General features: G+C 47.1%; 25 non-coding genes and 1 pseudogene across 25 annotated transcripts; all 26 read right to left on the bottom strand.

Moving 5' to 3' along the window:
- Window positions 1-191: 191 nt before the first annotated feature.
- On the bottom strand, window positions 192-354 carry LOC134986998 (U1 spliceosomal RNA). The gene has a single exon (XR_010192756.1). It is a non-coding gene; the product is annotated as a U1 spliceosomal RNA (small nuclear RNA).
- Window positions 355-506: 152 nt separating this feature from the next.
- On the bottom strand, window positions 507-670 carry LOC134986835 (U1 spliceosomal RNA). The gene has a single exon (XR_010192608.1). It is a non-coding gene; the product is annotated as a U1 spliceosomal RNA (small nuclear RNA).
- Window positions 671-1,345: 675 nt separating this feature from the next.
- On the bottom strand, window positions 1,346-1,508 carry LOC134986978 (U1 spliceosomal RNA). Its single transcript, XR_010192739.1, has one exon. It is a non-coding gene; the product is annotated as a U1 spliceosomal RNA (small nuclear RNA).
- Window positions 1,509-1,660: 152 nt separating this feature from the next.
- LOC134986851 (U1 spliceosomal RNA) lies at window positions 1,661-1,824 on the bottom strand. Its single transcript, XR_010192623.1, has one exon. It is a non-coding gene; the product is annotated as a U1 spliceosomal RNA (small nuclear RNA).
- Window positions 1,825-2,498: 674 nt separating this feature from the next.
- Window positions 2,499-2,661, bottom strand: LOC134986977 (U1 spliceosomal RNA). The gene has a single exon (XR_010192738.1). It is a non-coding gene; the product is annotated as a U1 spliceosomal RNA (small nuclear RNA).
- Window positions 2,662-2,813: 152 nt separating this feature from the next.
- Window positions 2,814-2,977, bottom strand: LOC134986850 (U1 spliceosomal RNA). The gene has a single exon (XR_010192622.1). It is a non-coding gene; the product is annotated as a U1 spliceosomal RNA (small nuclear RNA).
- A 674-nt stretch (window positions 2,978-3,651) lies between these two features.
- Window positions 3,652-3,814, bottom strand: LOC134987020 (U1 spliceosomal RNA). Its single transcript, XR_010192776.1, has one exon. It is a non-coding gene; the product is annotated as a U1 spliceosomal RNA (small nuclear RNA).
- Window positions 3,815-3,966: 152 nt separating this feature from the next.
- Window positions 3,967-4,130, bottom strand: LOC134986848 (U1 spliceosomal RNA). The gene has a single exon (XR_010192621.1). It is a non-coding gene; the product is annotated as a U1 spliceosomal RNA (small nuclear RNA).
- A 674-nt stretch (window positions 4,131-4,804) lies between these two features.
- Window positions 4,805-4,967, bottom strand: LOC134987018 (U1 spliceosomal RNA). Its single transcript, XR_010192775.1, has one exon. It is a non-coding gene; the product is annotated as a U1 spliceosomal RNA (small nuclear RNA).
- A 152-nt stretch (window positions 4,968-5,119) lies between these two features.
- On the bottom strand, window positions 5,120-5,283 carry LOC134987047 (U1 spliceosomal RNA). The gene has a single exon (XR_010192799.1). It is a non-coding gene; the product is annotated as a U1 spliceosomal RNA (small nuclear RNA).
- Window positions 5,284-5,945: 662 nt separating this feature from the next.
- Window positions 5,946-6,108, bottom strand: LOC134986997 (U1 spliceosomal RNA). Its single transcript, XR_010192755.1, has one exon. It is a non-coding gene; the product is annotated as a U1 spliceosomal RNA (small nuclear RNA).
- Window positions 6,109-6,260: 152 nt separating this feature from the next.
- On the bottom strand, window positions 6,261-6,424 carry LOC134986834 (U1 spliceosomal RNA). Its single transcript, XR_010192607.1, has one exon. It is a non-coding gene; the product is annotated as a U1 spliceosomal RNA (small nuclear RNA).
- Window positions 6,425-7,099: 675 nt separating this feature from the next.
- On the bottom strand, window positions 7,100-7,262 carry LOC134986976 (U1 spliceosomal RNA). Its single transcript, XR_010192737.1, has one exon. It is a non-coding gene; the product is annotated as a U1 spliceosomal RNA (small nuclear RNA).
- A 152-nt stretch (window positions 7,263-7,414) lies between these two features.
- LOC134986914 (U1 spliceosomal RNA) lies at window positions 7,415-7,578 on the bottom strand. Its single transcript, XR_010192682.1, has one exon. It is a non-coding gene; the product is annotated as a U1 spliceosomal RNA (small nuclear RNA).
- Window positions 7,579-8,252: 674 nt separating this feature from the next.
- LOC134986967 (U1 spliceosomal RNA) lies at window positions 8,253-8,415 on the bottom strand. The gene has a single exon (XR_010192729.1). It is a non-coding gene; the product is annotated as a U1 spliceosomal RNA (small nuclear RNA).
- A 151-nt stretch (window positions 8,416-8,566) lies between these two features.
- Window positions 8,567-8,730, bottom strand: LOC134986847 (U1 spliceosomal RNA). Its single transcript, XR_010192620.1, has one exon. It is a non-coding gene; the product is annotated as a U1 spliceosomal RNA (small nuclear RNA).
- A 704-nt stretch (window positions 8,731-9,434) lies between these two features.
- Window positions 9,435-9,569, bottom strand: LOC134986966 (U1 spliceosomal RNA; annotated as a pseudogene).
- Window positions 9,570-9,721: 152 nt separating this feature from the next.
- On the bottom strand, window positions 9,722-9,885 carry LOC134986833 (U1 spliceosomal RNA). Its single transcript, XR_010192606.1, has one exon. It is a non-coding gene; the product is annotated as a U1 spliceosomal RNA (small nuclear RNA).
- A 675-nt stretch (window positions 9,886-10,560) lies between these two features.
- LOC134986971 (U1 spliceosomal RNA) lies at window positions 10,561-10,723 on the bottom strand. Its single transcript, XR_010192732.1, has one exon. It is a non-coding gene; the product is annotated as a U1 spliceosomal RNA (small nuclear RNA).
- Window positions 10,724-10,875: 152 nt separating this feature from the next.
- LOC134986846 (U1 spliceosomal RNA) lies at window positions 10,876-11,039 on the bottom strand. Its single transcript, XR_010192619.1, has one exon. It is a non-coding gene; the product is annotated as a U1 spliceosomal RNA (small nuclear RNA).
- Window positions 11,040-11,714: 675 nt separating this feature from the next.
- Window positions 11,715-11,877, bottom strand: LOC134986980 (U1 spliceosomal RNA). Its single transcript, XR_010192740.1, has one exon. It is a non-coding gene; the product is annotated as a U1 spliceosomal RNA (small nuclear RNA).
- A 152-nt stretch (window positions 11,878-12,029) lies between these two features.
- LOC134986832 (U1 spliceosomal RNA) lies at window positions 12,030-12,193 on the bottom strand. The gene has a single exon (XR_010192605.1). It is a non-coding gene; the product is annotated as a U1 spliceosomal RNA (small nuclear RNA).
- A 674-nt stretch (window positions 12,194-12,867) lies between these two features.
- Window positions 12,868-13,030, bottom strand: LOC134987017 (U1 spliceosomal RNA). The gene has a single exon (XR_010192774.1). It is a non-coding gene; the product is annotated as a U1 spliceosomal RNA (small nuclear RNA).
- A 152-nt stretch (window positions 13,031-13,182) lies between these two features.
- On the bottom strand, window positions 13,183-13,346 carry LOC134987045 (U1 spliceosomal RNA). Its single transcript, XR_010192798.1, has one exon. It is a non-coding gene; the product is annotated as a U1 spliceosomal RNA (small nuclear RNA).
- A 661-nt stretch (window positions 13,347-14,007) lies between these two features.
- On the bottom strand, window positions 14,008-14,170 carry LOC134986996 (U1 spliceosomal RNA). Its single transcript, XR_010192754.1, has one exon. It is a non-coding gene; the product is annotated as a U1 spliceosomal RNA (small nuclear RNA).
- A 152-nt stretch (window positions 14,171-14,322) lies between these two features.
- On the bottom strand, window positions 14,323-14,486 carry LOC134987044 (U1 spliceosomal RNA). Its single transcript, XR_010192797.1, has one exon. It is a non-coding gene; the product is annotated as a U1 spliceosomal RNA (small nuclear RNA).
- Window positions 14,487-25,082: the final 10,596 nt, after the last annotated feature.

Raw genomic sequence — 25,082 nt, 5'->3', positions numbered from 1 at the left:
GCTCTGTAAGGCAAGTTAAAGGGTGTGGGCCCTGCAGCACTACCTGTAGTTTGCATTGTGCGTTGGAAGGCACAAAGTAAGCAGACGGGAGAAGTCAGGATAGTGCGCAAGGGCATAGAAGGGAGCAACTCAAGAAAAGAGAAGTGGAAACAGACAGCAAACTAGGCTGGAGAGAGACCTGAGACAAAGAGATCTGAATTATACGAGAGCCGACCAGGGGAAACACAAATTATGCAGTCAAGTGTCCAACATTTGGGGAAACCGCAGGAGCAGCACACCCAGAGTGCAATGGGTGAGCCTTGCCCTGGGAGAAGCACCTTCATGATCATAGTATCTCACCTGGCAGGTAAGTAGGAGTTGGGCTAGAGCTGGGGAGGGTCGCTGCTCAAGCACCCCCCTGTCAAGTGAAGGAGATCCAACTGAGGCAGCACAAGGGAACTCTCGAAAGAAGAACAAGGCTAGAGGAAGATCTGAGACAAAGAAATCTGACTTTTACCAGAGCTGACCAGAGGAAAACACAAACACAGTCCCCCACTACCACAAATAATGCAGTCGAGTTTCCCACATTTGGGGAAATCACAGGGGTCAGCATACCCAGAATGCAATGAATGAACCTCACCCTGGGAGAACAATCTTCATGACCATGGTATCTCCTATGCAAAATAAGTATGATTGGGATAGGGCTGGGGAGGGCCGCTGCTCAGGCACATCTCTGTCAAGTAAAGGAGATTCAACAGAGGCAGCACAAGGGAACTCTCATCTGGGGACAACAACTGCAGGGAGAACACATATTTTCAAATGAACATGGGAGGGCAGAAGGCTGCCTAATACTGAAGCACCCCCAAACAACAAACCAAATGCAACAACTAGTACAAGCATTCCTGGGGGAAGGTCTGCAGAAGACGGATTTGCATACAGTGATGTCATCCAAGCAGTGGGCCAAAGTTGGCTGGAACCCTCATCTGCATATGTAAAAGAGAAAAGGGGTATGCAGGGCATGGCGGCCTTTTGCGGTGCTTGGATGACCCTTAGTTCGCATTAAACACCCCCACCCTCCTTCGGTGTGGGGCTCATGTTGGCAATGCCCCAGCCCCTGAAGCATTCAAGCTGATTTCTTGCAGCAGCTTGGCACTGTAACAGCTCCAGAGCTGCTCTGTAAGGCAAGTAAAAGGGTGTGGGCCCTGCAGCACTACCTGTAGTTCGCATTGTGCGTTGGAAGGCACAAAGTAAGCAGACAGGAGGAGAAGTCAGGATAGTGCACAAGGGTATAGAAGGGAGGGGCTCAAAAAAAAAAGAAGTGGAAACAGACAGCAAACTAGGCTGGAGAGAGACCTGAGACAAAGAGATCTGAATTATATGAAAGCCGACCAGTGGAAACACAAATTATGCAGTTAAGTGTCCCACATTAGGGGAAATTGCAGGAGCAGCACACCCAGAGTGCAATGGGTGAGCCTTGCCCTAGGAGAAGTACCTTCCTGATCATAGTATCTCACCTGGCAGGTAAGTAGGAGTTGGGCTAGAGCTGGGGAGGGTCACTGCTCGGGCACCCCCCTGTCAAGTGAAGGAGATCCAACTGAGGCAGCACAAGGGAACTCTCGAAAGAAGAACAAGGCTAGAGGAAGATCTGAGACAAAGAAATCTGACTTTTACCAGAGCTGACCAGAGGAAAGCACAAACACAGTCCCCCACTACCACAAATAATGCAGTCAAGTTTCCCACATTTGGGGAAATCACAGGGGTCAGCATACCCAGAATGCAATGAATGAACCTCACCCTGGGAGAACAATCTTCATGACCATGGTATCTCCTATGCAAAATAAGTATGATTTGGGATAGGGCTGGGGAGGGCCGCTGCTCAGGCATATCTCTGTCAAGTAAAGGAGATTCAACTGAGGCAGCACAAGGGAACTCTCATCTGGGGACAACAACTGCAGGGAGAACACTTATTTTCAAATGAACATGGGAGAGCAGAAGGGTGCCTAATACTGAAGCACCTCCAAACAACAAACCAAATGCAACAACTAGTACAAGCATTCCTGGGGGAAGGTCTGCAGAAGACGGATTTGCATACAGTGATGTCATCCAAGCAGTGGGCCAAAGTTGGCTGGAACCCTCATCTGCATATGAAAAGAGAAAAGGGGTATGCAGGGCATGGCGGCCTTTTGCGGTGCTTGGATGACCCTTAGTTCGCATTAAACACCCCCACCCTCCTTCGGTGTGGGGCTCATGTTGGCAATGCCCCAGCCCCTGAAGCATTCAAGCTGATTTCTTGCAGCAGCTTGGCACTGTAACAGCTCCAGAGCTGCTCTGTAAGGCAAGTAAAAGGGTGTGGGCCCTGCAGCACTACCTGTAGTTCGCATTGTGCGTTGGAAGGCACAAAGTAAGCAGACAGGAGGAGAAGTCAGGATAGTGCACAAGGGTATAGAAGGGAGGGGCTCAAAAAAAAAGAAGTGGAAACAGACAGCAAACTAGGCTGGAGAGAGACCTGAGACAAAGAGATCTGAATTATATGAAAGCCGACCAGTGGAAACACAAATTATGCAGTTAAGTGTCCCACATTAGGGGAAATTGCAGGAGCAGCACACCCAGAGTGCAATGGGTGAGCCTTGCCCTAGGAGAAGTACCTTCCTGATCATAGTATCTCACCTGGCAGGTAAGTAGGAGTTGGGCTAGAGCTGGGGAGGGTCACTGCTCGGGCACCCCCCTGTCAAGTGAAGGAGATCCAACTGAGGCAGCACAAGGGAACTCTCGAAAGAAGAACAAGGCTAGAGGAAGATCTGAGACAAAGAAATCTGACTTTTACCAGAGCTGACCAGAGGAAAGCACAAACACAGTCCCCCACTACCACAAATAATGCAGTCAAGTTTCCCACATTTGGGGAAATCACAGGGGTCAGCATACCCAGAATGCAATGAATGAACCTCACCCTGGGAGAACAATCTTCATGACCATGGTATCTCCTATGCAAAATAAGTATGATTTGGGATAGGGCTGGGGAGGGCCGCTGCTCAGGCATATCTCTGTCAAGTAAAGGAGATTCAACTGAGGCAGCACAAGGGAACTCTCATCTGGGGACAACAACTGCAGGGAGAACACTTATTTTCAAATGAACATGGGAGAGCAGAAGGGTGCCTAATACTGAAGCACCTCCAAACAACAAACCAAATGCAACAACTAGTACAAGCATTCCTGGGGGAAGGTCTGCAGAAGACGGATTTGCATACAGTGATGTCATCCAAGCAGTGGGCCAAAGTTGGCTGGAACCCTCATCTGCATATGAAAAGAGAAAAGGGGTATGCAGGGCATGGCGGCCTTTTGCGGTGCTTGGGTGACCCTTAGTTCGCATTAAACACCCCCACCCTCCTTCGGTGTGGGGCTCATGTTGGCAATGCCCCAGCCCCTGAAGCATTCAAGCTGATTTCTTGCAGCAGCTTGGCACTGTAACAGCTCCAGAGCTGCTCTGTAAGGCAAGTAAAAGGGTGTGGGCCCTGCAGCACTACCTGTAGTTCGCATTGTGCGTTGGAAGGCACAAAGTAAGCAGACAGGAGGAGAAGTCAGGATAGTGCACAAGGGTATAGAAGGGAGGGGCTCAAAAAAAAAGAAGTGGAAACAGACAGCAAACTAGGCTGGAGAGAGACCTGAGACAAAGAGATCTGAATTATATGAAAGCCGACCAGTGGAAACACAAAGTATGCGGTTAAGTGTCCCACATTTGGGGAAATCGCAGGAGCAGCACACCCAGAGTGCAATGGGTGAGCCTTGCCCTGGGAGAAGTACCTTCCTGATCATAGTATCTCACCTGGCAGGTAAGTAGGAGTTGGGCTAGAGCTGGGGAGGGTCGCTGCTCGGGCACCCCCCTGTCAAGTGAAGGAGATCCAACTGAGGCAGCACAAGGGAACTCTCGAAAGAAGAACAAGGCTAGAGGAAGATCTGAGACAAAGAAATCTGACTTTTACCAGAGCTGACCAGAGGAAAGCACAAACACAGTCCCCCACTACCACAAATAATGCAGTCAAGTTTCCCACATTTGGGGAAATCACAGGGGTCAGCATACCCAGAATGCAATGAATGAACCTCACCCTGGGAGAACAATCTTCATGACCATGGTATCTCCTATGCAAAATAAGTATGATTTGGGATAGGGCTGGGGAGGGCCGCTGCTCAGGCATATCTCTGTCAAGTAAAGGAGATTCAACTGAGGCAGCACAAGGGAACTCTCATCTGGGGACAACAACTGCAGGGAGAACACTTATTTTCAAATGAACATGGGAGAGCAGAAGGGTGCCTAATACTGAAGCACCTCCAAACAACAAACCAAATGCAACAACTAGTACAAGCATTCCTGGGGGAAGGTCTGCAGAAGACGGATTTGCATACAGTGATGTCATCCAAGCAGTGGGCCAAAGTTGGCTGGAACCCTCATCTGCATATGAAAAGAGAAAAGGGGTATGCAGGGCATGGCGGCCTTTTGCGGTGCTTGGATGACCCTTAGTTCGCATTAAACACCCCCACCCTCCTTCGGTGTGGGGCTCATGTTGGCAATGCCCCAGCCCCTGAAGCATTCAAGCTGATTTCTTGCAGCAGCTTGGCACTGTAACAGCTCCAGAGCTGCTCTGTAAGGCAAGTAAAAGGGTGTGGGCCCTGCAGCACTACCTGTAGTTCGCATTGTGCGTTGGAAGGCACAAAGTAAGCAGACAGGAGGAGAAGTCAGGATAGTGCACAAGGGTATAGAAGGGAGGGGCTCAAAAAAAAAGAAGTGGAAACAGACAGCAAACTAGGCTGGAGAGAGACCTGAGACAAAGAGATCTGAATTATATGAAAGCCGACCAGTGGAAACACAAAGTATGCGGTTAAGTGTCCCACATTTGGGGAAATCGCAGGAGCAGCACACCCAGAGTGCAATGGGTGAGCCTTGCCCTGGGAGAAGTACCTTCCTGATCATAGTATCTCACCTGGCAGGTAAGTAGGAGTTGGGCTAGAGCTGGGGAGGGTCGCTGCTCGGGCACCCCCCTGTCAAGTGAAGGAGATCCAACTGATGCAGCACAAGGGAACTCTCGAAAGAAGAACAAGGCTAGAGGAAGATCTGAGACAAAGAAATCTGACTTTTACCAGAGCTGACCAGAGGAAAGCACAAACACAGTCCCCCACTACCACAAATAATGCAGTCGAGTTTCCCACATTTGGGGAAATCACAGGGGTCAGCATACCCAGAATGCAATGAATGAACCTCACCCTGGGAGAACAATCTTCATGACCATGGTATCTCCTATGCAAAATAAGTATGATTTGGGATAGGGCTGGGGAGGGCCGCTGCTCAGGCATATCTCTGTCAAGTAAAGGAGATTCAACTGAGGCAGCACAAGGGAACTCTCATCTGGGGACAACAACTGCAGGGAGAACACTTATTGTCAAATGAACCCTGGGAGAGCAGAAGGCTGCCTAATACTGAAGCACCCCCAAACAACAAACCAAATGCAACAACTAGTACAAGCATTCCTGGGGGAAGGTCTGCAGAAGACGGATTTGCATACAGTGATGTCATCCAAGCAGTGGGCCAAAGTTGGCTGGAACCCTCATCTGCATATGAAAAGAGAATAGGGGTATGCAGGGCATGGCGGCCTTTTGCGGCGCTTGGATGACCCCTAGTTCGCATTAAACACCTCCACCCTCCTTCGGTGTGGGGCTATGCCCCAGCCCCTGAAACATTCAAGCTGATTTCTTGCAGCAGCTGGGCACTGTAACAGCTCCAGAGCTGCTCTGTAAGGCAAGTTAAAGGGTGTGGGCCCTGCAGCACTACCTGTAGTTTGCATTGTGCGTTGGAAGGCACAAAGTAAGCAGACGGGAGAAGTCAGGATAGTGCGCAAGGGCATAGAAGGGAGCAACTCAAGAAAAGAGAAGTGGAAACAGACAGCAAACTAGGCTGGAGAGAGACCTGAGACAAAGAGATCTGAATTATACGAGAGCCGACCAGGGGAAACACAAATTATGCAGTCAAGTGTCCAACATTTGGGGAAACCGCAGGAGCAGCACACCCAGAGTGCAATGGGTGAGCCTTGCCCTGGGAGAAGCACCTTCATGATCATAGTATCTCACCTGGCAGGTAAGTAGGAGTTGGGCTAGAGCTGGGGAGGGTCGCTGCTCAAGCACCCCCCTGTCAAGTGAAGGAGATCCAACTGAGGCAGCACAAGGGAACTCTCGAAAGAAGAACAAGGCTAGAGGAAGATCTGAGACAAAGAAATCTGACTTTTACCAGAGCTGACCAGAGGAAAACACAAACACAGTCCCCCACTACCACAAATAATGCAGTCGAGTTTCCCACATTTGGGGAAATCACAGGGGTCAGCATACCCAGAATGCAATGAATGAACCTCACCCTGGGAGAACAATCTTCATGACCATGGTATCTCCTATGCAAAATAAGTATGATTGGGATAGGGCTGGGGAGGGCCGCTGCTCAGGCACATCTCTGTCAAGTAAAGGAGATTCAACAGAGGCAGCACAAGGGAACTCTCATCTGGGGACAACAACTGCAGGGAGAACACATATTTTCAAATGAACATGGGAGGGCAGAAGGCTGCCTAATACTGAAGCACCCCCAAACAACAAACCAAATGCAACAACTAGTACAAGCATTCCTGGGGGAAGGTCTGCAGAAGACGGATTTGCATACAGTGATGTCATCCAAGCAGTGGGCCAAAGTTGGCTGGAACCCTCATCTGCATATGTAAAAGAGAAAAGGGGTATGCAGGGCATGGCGGCCTTTTGCGGTGCTTGGATGACCCTTAGTTCGCATTAAACACCCCCACCCTCCTTCGGTGTGGGGCTCATGTTGGCAATGCCCCAGCCCCTGAAGCATTCAAGCTGATTTCTTGCTGCAGCTTGGCACTGTAACAGCTCCAGAGCTGCTCTGTAAGGCAAGTAAAAGGGTGTGGGCCCTGCAGCACTACCTGTAGTTCGCATTGTGCATTGGAAGGCACAAAGTAAGCAGACAGGAGGAGAAGTCAGGATAGTGCACAAGGGTATAGAAGGGAGGGGCTCAAAAAAAGAAGAAGTGGAAACAGACAGCAAACTAGGCTGGAGAGAGACCTGAGACAAAGAGATCTGAATTATATGAAAGCCGACCAGTGGAAACACAAATTATGCAGTTAAGTGTCCCACATTAGGGGAAATTGCAGGAGCAGCACACCCAGAGTGCAATGGGTGAGCCTTGCCCTAGGAGAAGTACCTTCCTGATCATAGTATCTCACCTGGCAGGTAAGTAGGAGTTGGGCTAGAGCTGGGGAGGGTCACTGCTCGGGCACCCCCCTGTCAAGTGAAGGAGATCCAACTGAGGCAGCACAAGGGAACTCTCGAAAGAAGAACAAGGCTAGAGGAAGATCTGAGACAAAGAAATCTGACTTTTACCAGAGCTGACCAGAGGAAAGCACAAACACAGTCCCCCACTACCACAAATAATGCAGTCATGTTTCCCACATTTGGGGAAATCACAGGGGTCAGCATACCCAGAATGCAATGAATGAACCTCACCCTGTGAGAACAATCTTCATGACCATGGTATCTCCTATGCAAAATAAGTATGATTTGGGATAGGGCTGGGGAGGGCCGCTGCTCAGGCATATCTCTGTCAAGTAAAGGAGATTCAACTGAGGCAGCACAAGGGAACTCTCATCTGGGGACAACAACTGCAGGGAGAACACTTATTTTCAAATGAACATGGGAGAGCAGAAGGGTGCCTAATACTGAAGCACCTCCAAACAACAAACCAAATGCAACAACTAGTACAAGCATTCCTGGGGGAAGGTCTGCAGAAGACGGATTTGCATACAGTGATGTCATCCAAGCAGTGGGCCAAAGTTGGCTGGAACCCTCATCTGCATATGAAAAGAGAAAAGGGGTATGCAGGGCATGGCGGCCTTTTGCGGTGCTTGGATGACCCTTAGTTCGCATTAAACACCCCCACCCTCCTTCGGTGTGGGGCTCATGTTGGCAATGCCCCAGCCCCTGAAGCATTCAAGCTGATTTCTTGCAGCAGCTTGGCACTGTAACAGCTCCAGAGCTACTCTGTAAGGCAAGTAAAAGGGTGTGGGCCCTGCAGCACTACCTGTAGTTCGCATTGTGCGTTGGAAGGCACAAAGTAAGCAGACAGGAGTAGAAGTCAGGATAGTGCACATGGGTATAGAAGGGAGAGGCTCAAAAAAAAAGAAGTGGAAACAGACAGCAAACTAGGCTGGAGAGAGACCTGAGACAAAGAGATCTGAATTATATGAAAGCCGACCAGTGGAAACACAAATTATGCAGTTAAGTGTCCCACATTAGGGGAAATCGCAGGAGCAGCACACCCAGAGTGCAATGGGTGAGCCTTGCCTTGGGAGAAGTACCTTCCTGATCATAGTATCTCACCTGGCAGGTAAGTAGGAGTTGGGCTAGAGCTGGGGAGGGTCACTGCTCGGGCACCCCCTGTCAAGTGAAGGAGATCCAACTGAGGCAGCACAAGGGAACTCTCAAAAGAAGAACAAGGCTAGAGGAAGATCTGAGACAAAGAAATCTGACTTTTACCAGAGCTGACCAGAGGAAAGCACAAACACAGTCCCCCACTACCACAAATAATGCAGTCAAGTTTCCCACATTTGGGGAAATCACAGGGGTCAGCATACCCAGAATGCAATGAATGAACCTCACCCTGGGAGAACAATCTTCATGACCATGGTATCTCCTATGCAAAATAAGTATGATTTGGGATAGGGCTGGGGAGGGCCGCTGCTCAGGCATATCTCTGTCAAGTAAAGGAGATTCAACTGAGGCAGCACAAGTGAACTCTCATCTGGGGACAACAACTGCAGGGAGAACACTTATTTTCAAATGAACATGGGAGGGCAGAAGGCTGCCTAATACTGAAGCACCCCCAAACAACAAACCAAATGCAACAACTAGTACAAGCATTCCTGGGGGAAGGTCTGCAGAAGACGGATTTGCATACAGTGATGTCATCCAAGCACTGGGCCAAAGTTGGCTGGAACCCTCATCTGCATATGAAAAGAGAATAGGGGTATGCAGGGCATGGCGGCCTTTTGCGGCGCTTGGATGACCCTTAGTTCGCATTAAACACCCCCACCCTCCTTCGGTGTGGGGCTCATATTGGCAATGCCCCAGCCCCTGAAGCATTCAAGCTGATTTCTTGCAGCAGCTTGGCACTGTAACAGCTCCAGAGCTGCTCTGTAAGGCAAGTAAAATGGTGTGGGCCCTGCAGCACTGCCTGTAATTTGCATTGTGCATTGGAAGGCCCAAAGTAAGCAGACAGGAGGAGAAGTCAGGATAGTGCACAAGGGTATAGAAGGGAGGGGCTCAAAAAAAAAAAGAAGTGGAAACAGACAGCAAACTAGGCTGGAGAGAGACCTGAGACAAAGAGATCTGAATTATATGAAAGCCGACTAGTGGAAATACAAATTATGCAGTCAAGTTTCCCACATTTGGGGAAATCACAGGGGCAGCACACCCGGAGTGCAATGGGTGAGCCTTGCCCTGGGAGAAGCACCTTCATGATCATAGTATCTCACCTGGCAGGTAAGTAGGAGTTGGGCTAGAGCTGGGGAGGGTCGCTGCTCGGGCACCCCCCTGTCAAGGGAAGGAGATCCAACTGAGGCAGCACAAGGGAACTCTCGAAAGAAGAACAAGGCTAGAGGAAGATCTGAGACAAAGAAATCTGACTTTTACCAGAGCTGACCAGAGGAAAACACAAACACAGTCCCCCACTACCACAAATAATGCAGTCGAGTTTCCCACATTTGGGGAAATCACAGGGGTCAGCATACCCAGAATGCAATGAATGAACCTCACCCTGGGAGAACAATCTTCATGACCATGGTATCTCCTATGCAAAATAAGTATGATTGGGATAGGGCTGGGGAGGGCCGCTGCTCAGACACATCTCTGTCAAGTAAAGGAGATTCAACAGAGGCAGCACAAGGGAACTCTCATCTGGGGACAACAACTGCAGGGAGAACACATATTTTCAAATGAACATGGGAGGGCAGAAGGCTGCCTAATACTGAAGCACCCCCAAAACAACAAACCAAATGCAACAACTAGTACAAGCATTCCTGGGGGAAGGTCTGCAGAAGACGGATTTGCATACAGTGATGTCATCCAAGCAGTGGGCCAAAGTTGGCTGGAACCCTCATCTGCATATGAAAAGAGAAAAGGGGTATGCAGGGCATGGCGGCCTTTTGCGGTGCTTGGATGACCCTTAGTTCGCATTAAACACCCCCACCCTCCTTCGGTGTGGGGCTCATGTTGGCAATGCCCCAGCCCCTGAAGCATTCAAGCTGATTTCTTGCAGCAGCTTGGCACTGTAACAGCTCCAGAGCTGCTCTGTAAGGCAAGTAAAAGGGTGTGGGCCCTGCAGCACTACCTGTAGTTCGCATTGTGCGTTGGAAGGCACAAAGTAAGCAGACAGGAAGAGAAGTCAGGATAGTGCACAAGGGTATAGAAGGGAGGGGCTCAAAAAAAAAAGAAGTGGAAACAGACAGCAAACTAGGCTGGAGAGAGACCTTAGACAAAGAGATCTGAATTATATGAAAGCCGACCAGTGGAAACACAAATTATGCAGTTAAGTGTCCCACATTAGGGGAAATTGCAGGAGCAGCACACCCAGAGTGCAATGGGTGAGCCTTGCCCTGGGAGAAGTACCTTCCTGATCATAGTATCTCACCTGGCAGGTAAGTAGGAGTTGGGCTAGAGCTGGGGAGGGTCACTGCTCGGGCACCCCCCTGTCAAGTGAAGGAGATCCAACTGAGGCAGCACAAGGGAACTCTCGAAAGAAGAACAAGGCTAGAGGAAGATCTGAGACAAAGAAATCTGACTTTTACCAGAGCTGACCAGAGGAAAGCACAAACACAGTCCCCCACTACCACAAATAATGCAGTCAAGTTTCCCACATTTGGGGAAATCACAGGGGTCAGCATACCCAGAATGCAATGAATGAACCTCACCCTGGGAGAACAATCTTCATGACCATGGTATCTCCTATGCAAAATAAGTATGATTTGGGATAGGGCTGGGGAGGGCCGCTGCTCAGGCATATCTCTGTCAAGTAAAGGAGATTCAACTGAGGCAGCACAAGGGAACTCTCATCTGGGGACAACAACTGCAGGGAGAACACTTATTTTCAAATGAACATGGGAGAGCAGAAGGGTGCCTAATACTGAAGCACCCCCAAACAACAAACCAAATGCAACAACTAGTACAAGCATTCCTGGGGGAAGGTCTGCAGAAGACGGATTTGCATACAGTGATGTCATCCAAGCAGTGGGCCAAAGTTGGCTGAAACCCTCATCTGCATATGAAAAGAGAATAGGGGTATGCAGGGCATGGCGGCCTTTTGCGGCGCTTGGATGACCCTTAGTTCGCATTAAACACCCCCACCCTCCTTCGGTGTGGGGCTCATATTGGCAATGCCCCAGCCCCTGAAGCATTCAAGCTGATTTCTTGCAGCAGCTTGGCACTGTAACAGCTCCAGAGCTGCTCTGTAAGGCAAGTAAAAGGGTGTGGGCCCTGCAGCACTGCCTGTAATTTGCATTGTGCATTGGAAGGCCCAAAGTAAGCAGACAGGAGGAGAAGTCAGGATAGCGCACAAGGGTATAGAAGGGAGGGGCTAAAAAAAAAAAGAAGTGGAAACAGACAGCAAACTAGGCTGGAGAGAGACCTGAGACAAAGAGATCTGAATTATATGAAAGCCGACCAGTGGAAATACAAATTATGCAGTCAAGTTTCCCACATTTGGGGAAATCACTGGGACAGCACACCCAGAGTGCAATGGGTGAGCCTTGCCCTGGGAGAAGCACCTTCATGATCATAGTATCTCACCTGGCAGGTAAGTAGGAGTTGGGCTAGAGCTGGGGAGGGTCGCTGCTCAAGCACCCCCCTGTCAAGTGAAGGAGATCCAACTGAGGCAGCACAAGGGAACTCTCGAAAGAAGAACAAGGCTAGAGGAAGATCTGAGACAAAGAAATCTGACTTTTACCAGAGCTGACCAGAGGAAAACACAAACACAGTCCCCCACTACCACAAATAATGCAGTCGAGTTTCCCACATTTGGGGAAATCACAGGGGTCAGCATACCCAGAATGCAATGAATGAACCTCACCCTGGGAGAACAATCTTCATGACCATGGTATCTCCTATGCAAAATAAGTATGATTTGGGATAGGGCTGGGGAGGGCCGCTGCTCAGGCACATCTCTGTCAAGTAAAGGAGATTCAACAGAGGCAGCACAAGGGAACTCTCATCTGGGGACAACAACTGCAGGGAGAACACATATTTTCAAATGAACATGGGAGGGCAGAAGGCTGCCTAATACTGAAGCACCCCCAAACAACAAACCAAATGCAACAACTAGTACAAGCATTCCTGGGGGAAGGTCTGCAGAAGACGGATTTGCATACAGTGATGTCATCCAAGCAGTGGGCCAAAGTTGGCTGGAACCCTCATCTGCATATGAAAAGAGAAAAGGGGTATGCAGGGCATGGCGGCCTTTTGCGGTGCTTGGATGACCCTTAGTTCGCATTAAACACCCCCACCCTCCTTCGGTGTGGGGCTCATGTTGGCAATGCCCCAGCCCCTGAAGCATTCAAGCTGATTTCTTGCAGCAGCTTGGCACTGTAACAGCTCCAGAGCTGCTCTGTAAGGCAAGTAAAAGGGTGTGGGCCCTGCAGCACTACCTGTAGTTCGCATTGTGCGTTGGAAGGCACAAAGTAAGCAGACAGGAGGAGAAGTCAGGATAGTGCACAAGGGTATAGAAGGGAGGGGCTCAAAAAAAAAGAAGTGGAAACAGACAGCAAACTAGGCTGGAGAGAGACCTGAGACAAAGAGATCTGAATTATATGAAAGCCGACCAGTGGAAACACAAAGTATGCGGTTAAGTGTCCCACATTTGGGGAAATCGCAGGAGCAGCACACCCAGAGTGCAATGGGTGAGCCTTGCCCTGGGAGAAGTACCTTCCTGATCATAGTATCTCACCTGGCAGGTAAGTAGGAGTTGGGCTAGAGCTGGGGAGGGTCGCTGCTCGGGCACCCCCCTGTCAAGTGAAGGAGATCCAACTGAGGCAGCACAAGGGAACTCTCGAAAGAAGAACAAGGCTAGAGGAAGATCTGAGACAAAGAAATCTGACTTTTACCAGAGCTGACCAGAGGAAAGCACAAACACAGTCCCCCACTACCACAAATAATGCAGTCGAGTTTCCCACATTTGGGGAAATCACAGGGGTCAGCATACCCAGAATGCAATGAATGAACCTCACCCTGGGAGAACAATCTTCATGACCATGGTATCTCCTATGCAAAATAAGTATGATTTGGGATAGGGCTGGGGAGGGCCGCTGCTCAGGCATATCTCTGTCAAGTAAAGGAGATTCAACTGAGGCAGCACAAGGGAACTCTCATCTGGGGACAACAACTGCAGGGAGAACACTTATTTTCAAATGAACATGGGAGAGCAGAAGGCTGCCTAATACTGAAGCACCCCCAAACAACAAACCAAATGCAACAACTAGTACAAGCATTCCTGGGGGAAGGTCTGCAGAAGACGGATTTGCATACAGTGATGTCATCCAAGCAGTGGGCCAAAGTTGGCTGGAACCCTCATCTGCATATGAAAAGAGAATAGGGGTATGCAGGGCATGGCGGCCTTTTGCGGCGCTTGGATGACCCCTAGTTCGCATTAAACAACTCCACCCTCCTTCGGTGTGGGGCTATGCCCCAGCCCCTGAAACATTCAAGCTGATTTCTTGCAGCAGCTGGGCACTGTAACAGCTCCAGAGCTGCTCTGTAAGGCAAGTTAAAGGGTGTGGGCCCTGCAGCACTACCTGTAGTTTGCATTGTGCGTTGGAAGGCACAAAGTAAGCAGACGGGAGAAGTCAGGATAGTGCGCAAGGGCATAGAAGGGAGCAACTCAAGAAAAGAGAAGTGGAAACAGACAGCAAACTAGGCTGGAGAGAGACCTGAGACAAAGAGATCTGAATTATACGAGAGCCGACCAGGGGAAACACAAATTATGCAGTCAAGTGTCCAACATTTGGGGAAACCGCAGGAGCAGCACACCCAGAGTGCAATGGGTGAGCCTTGCCCTGGGAGAAGCACCTTCATGATCATAGTATCTCACCTGGCAGGTAAGTAGGAGTTTAGCTAGAGCTGGGGAGGGTCGCTGCTCAGGCACCCCCCTGTCAAGTGAAGGATATCCAACTGAGGCAGCACATGGAAACTCTCGAAAGAAGAACAAGGCTAGAGGAAGATCTGAGACAAATAAATCTGACTTTTACCAGAGCTGACCAGAGGAAAGCACAAACACAGTCCCCCACTACCACAAATAATGCAGTCGAGTTTCCCACATTTGGGGAAATCACAGGGGTCAGCATACCCAGAATGCAATGAATGAACCTCACCCTGGGAGAACAATCTTCATGACCATGGTATCTCCTATGCAAAATAAGTATGATTTGGGATAGGGCTGGGGAGGGCCGCTGCTCAGGCACATCTCTGTCAAGAATTTATAAAGTCTATACATATATATAACCAAATGTCAATATATATATATAGAACCCAGCGCTCCTATCAAAACTTATCTATTTCACCAATTTGTTGCTTATTTAATCTTTATACATCTATTAATTTTCACCATATATTATAAAATGCTGCTCCCATAGGTAGTACTGTTCTACCAATAATAAACCAAATTTTAAAGATAATCACATTTGTTATAAAGGGAGCGCAAAAAATAAAATATACAAGCTCTTTATTTAAAAAAAAAATATATAGACAGAAGAAACCCACATTCAATAAAATACAATGGAGTCAACATATATAGGCACCACTATCCATATCTAAATGTAATCAGGATCTATTTCATATTGCCCTTGATGACAACGGAATGTTTATTAAAGTGTCCAAAAAATCCTCCTGGATACAGCTGTTGTAATTTATTCGTTACTTTCCAATTGTAATTGATACATTAAATTCCTTCTTGTGGATGAACAGCAACAGTTGTAACCAACGCCTCTTATTTACTGCAGTTAAAGTTCATATGTAACTCACGTGAGTAATGAAAGAAAACAGGGGGAGAGCGCTGTGATGGTTGGTGAAACACAGCGGTATGCTACGACCCCCGTTAACCGTGGCTGGATCATATTGGCACTCGCGGTCGGGATATTTCTCCCTGCCGTGGGGTAGAGACCTCCTTTTGCTCGGTCTCAAATTGCTTTTTCCCCTTCACCGCTGTCTTTACATCAGACGTCCGCCGTGATGTAGCTCGTTCATGAATGGGCTTATATCTCAGCAATCAGAGTGTCCTGTAATCACCTTTCTTACGCGTTTCTCCGCTGTTATCTAAGAGCGGTTTCGTCAGAGGATACATCAGCAACCTAGCAGGCTCTTTTTAAAATGCACCGGACCAATAGCATTACTAATTAGTTGATTGGATACATACATGTACTAATTGGATGCATACATGTAATGACTCACATATGGAACAACTTTCTAATTGCAATTGCACATATAAAGGCATTTCATAATATAAAAATAAGCAACATGGTGATTAAAAATAATAATAAAATAAGCAACAAGGTGGTTTAAAAAATAACAGAAAATATATAATCTATATACAGATTAACCTATAATCTTTCAATCAATACCTCATATCTATAATCACATATACATAATTCAGAGACTCAGCACTAAGGATCCCCATTTACTTATATAAAACTGTCAAAGTCAGAAAAATATCACTATGCACACTGCCATATCTGCACCTCATGCGAGCTCCCGCTGCGCGTGCAAGAGCTCTCCCGTGCGTGCGCATACTCGCAGTCGCGTGCACCCGCAGGCGCACGATATGCGGATTTACGGTAGAGTTTGTATGCGTCTAGCGGGCGACTCAATCGATATATATTTTAACCATATAATGTATTTTGTAGATTATGGTCCCTTTGATATAATCTGAAAGTTTAGTTAATATAGCATGTTCATGGACAGAGAGATCCCTCTTTGTTTGATACGAAGGGTCAGACATGAGTCATACAGTGGTGTTTAGTATCCATCGGAAGAGTATTTAATTAGCAATATTCCGGTGTTGGTTTGAAGCAGATTAATCGCTCGTGCGAATAGTTATGGACATAAGAAGTTTATGTACTTTTACTATTATTTGCACTTACTTATCCATGCGGCGGGAAACCTAGTTTCCCACCCACCTGAGCAGTTGGAAATAGTCACAGCCCACCTGTATGAATCAACCTATAACCTTTTGTTATAATGCGAAGACGAATTCCTGTGTCCAATGAACAATGAGATTGTAGGGACCATTGAATTGTATTGTGTGTGTGGGGCATAAATAGACAAGCCGATCATATCCAGCTCTCACTCTTCAACGGTTCTCATTGCTGATAATCGGGAGCTGGATATCCAGAGGCGCATGCGATCGTTCCCCTTGGGCGTAAGTTTTTCTCCGCAATCATATTGTCTTTATTGGTATTGTGGGCCATATCTCTCTCTCCTCTCCTCTTTCTCTCATTTTTTTCCTTAAACGTACTTGTATTGTATTGTATTTCCTGTGTAGTTATCTGGTTAGTTAGTCTATGTTATATTGGTAGTGTATGACTTGTATTGTATTATTCTTTTGCAAGTATAACATTCATATAAGGCGTTAGACCCTAAGCCCGGCATTTGTGTATTTCTTATGGTGTTAAGTATTCTCAGGTCTATCGGAGACGCTCGAACAGCTTTAAGTTAATAAGGTTACATTGTGTTGCATCTACACCCCACCATTACACTAAGGTTTTTCCTGTATAATACATTGTTCATGGTTTACATGTAAAGGTTTAACATTGTGAGCGTCTGCGCCGCTGGTGATCTCCTCGTGGTCCCGAGCGTACGCTACGCTAAGCGATTGTTACGCAACGTGCGTACCCTTACGGTACTCCAGACGTCAATAGCGTACAGTGTTCTTAGGCCTCTTAAAGGGTTTTAAGTAAGATAAATATTTAGCTTTATCAATTGGCGGCTCGTCCGTCCTTCACATATCTGCACTAGGTAATTTCAGCAGACATTATCCATCAGCAAAGGGCGGGAGGTCATATTCCTCGTAGTGCTGTCTGGATAAGCGTCTGCTTCGCTTAGTAAAGAGTGCTGAGGGAATCCGGAACCGGAGGTAAGAACAACACGCTAGTGTCTTTTAAAACTGTTTATTTCTGTCTTGCGTACGCACGCACATATCTGCATTTCTTTTCATTTTCGTGTATTTTCATATATCACTCTTCTGTTTGCCATTTTATAATTGATAAACGTGCTAAGAGAGATTTGCCGCTATTTCATAGTTAAAGAGTAAAAGTAATACATTAAGGTGTAAATTGAAAAGCACGCACGCAGCTCTACCTAAAGATACAAGGAGAGATTGGTGTGGTGTTCGGTAGATGATCGAGGATCATCTACATTGATAAACGTGTAAAATTGTGTTACGGTGGATATTTGCTTTGTGTACACATGTCTCTAACAAAGGGTGAGACTCGCGTACGCAACTCAAAGGCCGACGCACGCAGCGTATATTACGCAACGGAGCGTCCGGGTATGCCCACGTAACTCAAATCACACGCTAGTGTTATTGTAACAGGCGAAAAGGTGGCAACGCGATAAATAGCGCAAATCTATTTTAGTGTCCGAAATTTAGATTAACAGATCCTTATCCAAATTTACAACACATCTGGTCTAAAGGAAAGAAAATTTCTGCGCAGAAATAGAAATAGAAACAAAAGTGTACATGTGGTGAGTGAGTGTTTGCATATATAAGTTTATACAATTTTTTGAGGTTGAACCACAAGAAGTCGAGTTCTCGCAGGGTACATACATGTAAGTGACGTGCATGGTGGCAAGGGAGGCATCCTTTGTTAAACATAAAATCTGAGCATTAGAGTATAGCAGACCAGGAGGTCTATTGTAGCACAGACCAGGAGGTCCGGAATTGACCAGGAGGTCCAGGTACAGCAGACAAGGAAGTCCGCTATAAATAGAGAAAAGAGCACAACCCAGGGGGTTGGTGCAGAACCCATATAGGCCATTAAAGCTCATGCTGAAGGAATTCGCAGCCGCAATTTTCGATTCCACTGGTCGCTCTGCACATAAGATTAGTTGCTTATGTGCAGACTGATTGTACCGCACGTAATTGTGTGCATTAGTTAATCTGACCAGTACCATTTGTGTACGAAACGGGTCATAAACACTATTTGTACATTCTGACGTGATTTGTGTAATTTTTTATTTTCTGAAGGGAAGTTCGCTGGTCACTCAGGAATTATCCAACAACCAACAGTTACTGGAAAGGGTTAATGCTCTGCGGATCACACTCACATGTTCCAGTAAACGAAGGTTCATAGGGGCCCTGGGTCGAGTACGCCAGCACTAGGGCAGTGTGTAGGTCGTATTGGTCGGCGTGGGGGAGTGAGTGGGGTACTCGGTAAACCGCCACCGTCAGCCTATCTTGAACATTTTGGTTTTTGTAAGGGTTCGCTGAAGACCCTGATTGAAGGTCAGAGGTGGTGAAAGCAACACCTACAGGTATGGGGGCCAATTGTTCAGGTAGGGGGCGATCAACCTCGGTTCGGGTTGATTCAGTAAACCGACCAATCGGGTCGGCAAGGTACGTAATGTGTGAAAAATACGGTTCACACACAGAGGTTTTATGTGATGAATGGGAGAGAATGACGGTACATGACGGGGAGAAGTTCCCAAGAGTAGGCAGCTTTAGCCCAGAAGTGTTACAAAATCTAAGGAGGAGGATATGTCTCATTAAATCAACAAAGAGACGGATTAAACATTATGATTATTTGCAGTTATGGCAACAGGAGGGTGAAATACAGAGAGGATTGGCTCAGGCGGCGGGATCTAACCCTATCAGGAAACTGATAGCCACGGCACCGCCGCCACCATACATATCAGGAGAGAAATCGGTTGCGGAGAATGACGCATTAGGGTGTAACAAACAAACACTTAGCAACTGTGTAAATGTTAATAAGTTAACCAATGCAAGTATTAACCCGTGCAAGTTGTACCCTGTTTTGAACTTTCCCCAGGAGTGTGATCAAGAGGACGAATCGGCAACAATATCGGCGCTCTCTCTAGCAGCCACCATATCAGAAACAACAGTAGGCACGGCCCAACCCTTAAGATTAGTAACAAAGGCCCCTAGCGGAGGGACAGGTGAGGTCGTATCAACAGGTAAGTAAGGCACCATACACTATGCTGAAACCATTTCACCACAGGCTGTAGAATCTACACAGAATGATGTTATTAAACTTGCTCCCGTTAGGGTAATAGCAGTTCCAAATGGGAAAACGGACACTACAGGAGTCACTCCTATCAGGAACATTGCCATGTACAGCCCGTTTTCCCGAATGGAATTAAGAACCATAGTGTCTGAATTCCCTGACCCTAGGAAAGACTTAGTTGCTAGCCAGAAATACATCAGAGACCTAGGGAACACTTTAGAGCCCAATAACAAAGACTGGCAGGTATTGCTGAGGGCTTGTTTACCCTCCAATGTCGACTCGGCTCAATTTTTAGCTGACTGTGGATTGGATCAGGATGTACCTCTTACAGATGTGTACAACAAAGACAATGTAAAAAGGATAAGTTTACAGTTAAAGGAGTATTTTCCAGCTGTAGTTAAATGGAACAAGATTTTCTCCATTAAACAAAAGGAGTCAGAAACAGCTGCAGAGTATTTTCACAGGGCATTACTAGATATGGCAAAATACACAGGCATAGAGGACATTAAAACAAACATAAACCATCGAGAAGTAGCAGTATCTGTACTAATGGATGGTTTAAAAGAGGCATTAAAGACAAGGGTACAGACCACGCAACCATGTTGGCGAGGTCTGTCGGTGGCTACTTTGAGAGAGGCAGCTGTGGATCACGATCGGAATATCACCAGACACAGGGAATTACAAGGTGATAAGTTAATGGCCGTAAGTATACAGTCCCTGACCACAAGGCAGCCTTTGTATAAATCACCAAACCCTGTGGGTAAGTCGAATGTGGTAACCTGTTATTTCTGTCATAGAGAGGGACACTTTGCACGAGACTGTAAATCGAGAAACATACAAAAGTCTTATCAACCCCCTAGACAACGACACGACACACGACATTGGGAGCAGGGTCCGCAGAAACTGAGTTATGAGCCACATGCAGGGGAAACAAAAAGATACCCCCCGAACAGAGACTGGCAAGCCTCTGGCAGTTCCCAGTTAACCCCTTCACAAGTAGTTGCTGCCAGCGGGATTCAGGGAGGTCACCATACCCAATAGGGGTGTGGCCATACCTGTAATCTGCAGCCAGTAAAATTGATTGCAAGTCTTGGTAGTGAACCCGAAATTGCAATTGATGTAGCTGGTAAAACATTAAACTTTCTTGTAGATACGGGGGCGGCCAAATCAGTGATAAATTCGACAGTGGGCATGAGAACCACTGGTAAGACAATTCCAGCCATGGGAGTAACGGGAGTAGTCCAGCATTACCCTGCTAGCAAACCAGCCGAGATTACAATAGGGCCTTTACATACCAAGCATTCCTTTTTGCTGGCTGCATCGGCACCGACAAATCTCTTGGGAAGAGACTTATTGTGTAAAATGGGGTGCGTCATTTATTGTACTCCTGAAGGTGTATTCTTGGACATACCTGAGAATCACGCTCAGGAAGTGCGAGACATGTTAGACTCCCCATCAAAATTAATGTCACATACCATTATGACAAATAGGACTCCATCCCAAGTAGAAGAAATGACATCCCAGATACCAGAGTCACTGTGGACTAAAGACGGACAAGACACTGGATTGATGGCAAACGTAGCTCCAGTAGTTGTGCAAGTAAAAGATGGTAGGATAGCTCCAAAAATCCCACAATACCCTCTGAAGCCAGAGGTGGAGTTAGGAGTATACCCAGTAATAGAGCGCTTGCTACAACAGGGCATCCTGGTAAGAACATCCAGCACAGCCAATAGTCCCATCTTCCCTGTGAAAAAGAGTGGGGGGAGGGGTTACCGGCTAGTGCAGGATTTAAGGGGGATTAACAAAATAGTTGAGAGTCAGTTCCCCGTAGTGCCAAATCCAGCTGTCATCCTTATGCAAATCCCTCCCACTGCGAAATTTTTCACTGTTATTGACCTCTGCTCCGCTTTCTTTTCGGTACCTCTGCACCCTGACAGCCAATATTTGTTTGCATTTACATACAGAGGAGTCCAATACACATGGACTCGATTACCACAAGGTTTCATAGACAGTCCAAGTATATTTTCCCAGGCTTTGCATGATTGTTTACAGTCTTTCCAACCAGAGAGTGGATCAATATTGATACAGTACGTGGATGATTTACTACTGTGTTCAGATTCATTGGAAGCATCCCTGAAGGATACGAAACAGCTCCTGTTTCATCTTTCAGACACAGGACACAAGGTTTCCAAAGACAAGTTGCAATTATGCCAAACTAAAGTAAAATATTTGGGACACTGTCTAACACAAGGACTGAGACACCTGACCGCTGATAGAATTCAAGCAATTACAGACATGACTCTGACTCAAACCCAGCAACAGATCAGAACGTTTTTAGGAATGTGTGGGTATTGCCGTAACTGGATCCCAGGATTTTCCATTCTAGCATTACCTTTGCAGGAGATGGTCTCCTCAAACAAGCCTGATCGGATTTCGCACACAGACGAGTCCGAGATGGCATTTGAGAGACTTAAACAGTGCCTAACGCAGGCACCAGCATTAGGTATGCCAGACTATGGGAAACCCTTTGAGCTGTACGGAACAGAAAGTGCTGGTTGCGCAGCAGGCGTCCTAACCCAAAAGCACGGTGATGCCAGCAGGCCGGTAGCATACTACAGCGCTCAGCTAGATACGGTAGCGCGATCCCTCCCCACATGCTTGCGAAGCGTTGCTGCGATAGCATTGCTAGTAACGAAAAGCAAAGATGTAGTGCTAGGTCACAACCTCACAATTCATACACCACATGCAGTGTCAGCCTTGCTAAATTCTGCCCAAACCAGACACGTCTCATCAGCGCGGTTTACAAGATGGGAATTGGCACTAATGGCCCCCGTAAACATCACCATAAGGAGATGCAGTGCGTTAAATCCTGCAACATATCTCCCAGGTGTGCCTGGACAGGCACAAAGGGTGGAGGATGAGAGTGGTGGGGAAGGAGAATTTAATACAAAGGAGGACACACATGATTGTATGGAATATTTGACCCAAAATTTTACCGCAAGGCCAGACATCAGTGACAACCCACTGGAAGATGTAGATCCTACCTTCTACACGGATGGTAGTTGTCACAGACAGTCGGACTCGGGAGACTTGTGTACTGGATACGCAGTCGTAGATGATCAAGGCACCATAGAAGCAGAACCGCTAGGCCCACCTCACTCAGCCCAGGTTGCTGAACTGGTCGCCCTAACCAGAGCATGTGAATTGGCTAAGGGCAAATCAGCCAATATCTACACCGACTCTAGATACGCATTCGGGGTAGTCCATGATTTCGGAGCCCTATGGCGCCTCAGAAATTTCATGACGGCAGCTGGTACACCGGTAGCGCATGCAGCTCACATCAAAAGGCTTCTAGCAGCGATACAGGAACCCGACAGAGTGGCTGTTATCAAGTGTAAAGCACACACATATAGCCAGGACCCAGTATCACTTGGTTACAGCCGAGCAGACGAAGCTGCTAAGTTAGCAGCTGGTACCCCCAGACAGACAGACACCACACAACTGATGGTATTTAATACCATCAACACACAGAAGTTGTGTGAGATGCAAAATTTGTGTTCCACACAGGAAAAGGCAGTCTGGAAGGCAAAAGGATATGGCCAGGAGTCCTCAGGACTCTGGACGGATGGACAGGGTAAACCAGTGGCCCCCAGAGCATATCTTCCATGTTTAGCTGAGGCAGCACACGGGCTGACTCATCTGGGCAAGGAGGGAATGTGCAAGTTGGTAAGAGCATATTGGTGCGCCCCAGGATTTTCATCTCATGCAGGTAAGAGAGCAATGTCATGCCTTACCTGTTTGAGGAAGAACATCGGAAAGGCAATACCAACAGAACCATCTCATATCCCACCTACAGGCAGCCCTTTTCAGGTAATACAGATTGACTTTATTCAATTACCCCCTTGTCGAAATTTGAAATATGTACTTGTTTGTATAGATGTATTCTCAAATTGGGTTGAAGCATTTCCTGCGGCCACAAATACCACTATGTTTACTGCTAAGAAAATTGTGCAGGAATTTGTGTGTAGATATGGTATCCCTAGAATAATCGAAAGTGATAGGGGTACCCATTTTACAGGTGATGTCTTTCAAGGAATGTGTAAGTTGATGGGAATTGATAGTAAGCTGCACACTCCATACAGTCCACAGGCGAGTGCGAAGGTGGAAAGAGTGAACAGCACTATTAAAAATAAACTGAGCAAAGTTATGGCAGAAACAGGATTGGCATGGCCAGAAGCTTTACCCATAGTACTGTACAGCATCAGAACCACTCCCAGGTCCCCTCTTAATCTGTCTCCCTTTGAAATCTTGTTTGGTCGACAACCGCATGTTATGATTAACCCTCAGGATGATTTGAAGTGTAACAATGAAGTGACTGTAAAGTACCTGATTAACATGAGTAAACAGCTAAGGAATCAAAATGATAATTTGAAGTTATTGATTCCTGATTTACCAGATAGTAATTGTCATGACATTGAACCTGGGGATTATGTAATGATACGGAATTTTCTACGCTCAGGTTGCCTTATTGACAGATGGTCAGACCAAGTCTTATTGACTAGCACTACAGCATTGAAGGTTGTCCAGAGAGAGACTTGGGTTCATTCGTCCCATTGTAAGAAGGTTGCTGATCCAGAGAGGTCCCGTGATAAGGAACAGACGGTAGAGGAAGTTGTATCACTGGAGTGTCTGTTCCAGGAGGACTGAGGCGGCACCTGAGCATTGAAAATCACAAGATCAAAAGCAGTTGTCGATTCCCTGTTCCCTTTTATTGTTTTTCTCCACTTCCCATCCCCTCTCCCTCAAATTATTTTTTTCCCCTTCTCATTCTTCTTCGTTTCCTCCTATAAGATGGACTTGCCCCAAGAGACTGTGATCCGGATTTTCCTGTTGACCATGATGTTGACCAGAGCAGTCTGTTCCGGCGAGAGTACCATGGAGGTCGAGAAAGGTTCTGGAATGGGTTCTGATGACAAAGATGGAGGCGTAGTTTTCCAAGAACAACTTAACCAACAAGTAAAGGCGAGTATCAGAAAACGATCCGATAGCATTGACAATAGAAGGAATTGTGAAGGATTGTTAGCTGAAGAAAACTGTATCTGTAGGCTCTGTGACAATGTAGTTGAGGATGGGTGCATCAAGAAATGCCAATCCAGTTTTAATATCCACATGGACCGGCAGCCCTTGAGTGACTATCACTCCTTAGTGGGTAGTGTGTTAAATCAAACAGATTGTTGGGTATGCTCTCAAGTACCTCAAGGTCATAGCAAATCAGGACTAGTACCATTTCCTTTAATGGTAGGGGAGGTACTTGAGCTAAAGGGTGGGGGACCGGTGGACAGGAGGTTTAATATCTCCAGTCCTCCTAGTTTGAAGCTCCACCAATATCATGTGGATAGATCCCTAATATGTTTTAACATTTCCAATCCCCGAAAGCCGGGAAATTGGGAAGTGTCATGGAGTAACCAAACCATGACCTTTTCATATAGAGCAGATAGAATGCCGACAGATACAGAGCTTATACGCCACATAGCCAGTAGAGAAAAATCTTTCCGATATAGGTATACCCTAGGAAGTAGGATTACGAGAGTTGGAGAGGTATCACCAGGATACTGTGCACATATCGTACAAACTGATACGTGTACCAGACAGATGGGAGAATTAGGGTTAGGAGATTTCACATGGAAGATGTGTAATATGGTTATGTCCTACTCCGTCCCATATGTTCTCCCCGATGATGCCTATTTCATATGCGGGAGGAAGGCGTATAAGTGGCTTGCC

This window comes from Pseudophryne corroboree (assembly GCF_028390025.1).
Source record: "Pseudophryne corroboree isolate aPseCor3 chromosome 7 unlocalized genomic scaffold, aPseCor3.hap2 SUPER_7_unloc_6, whole genome shotgun sequence".
NCBI lineage: Eukaryota > Metazoa > Chordata > Amphibia > Anura > Myobatrachidae > Pseudophryne > Pseudophryne corroboree.
The sequence above is the reverse complement of the archived record's forward strand: the minus strand, read 5'-3'. Positions and strand labels throughout refer to the sequence as shown.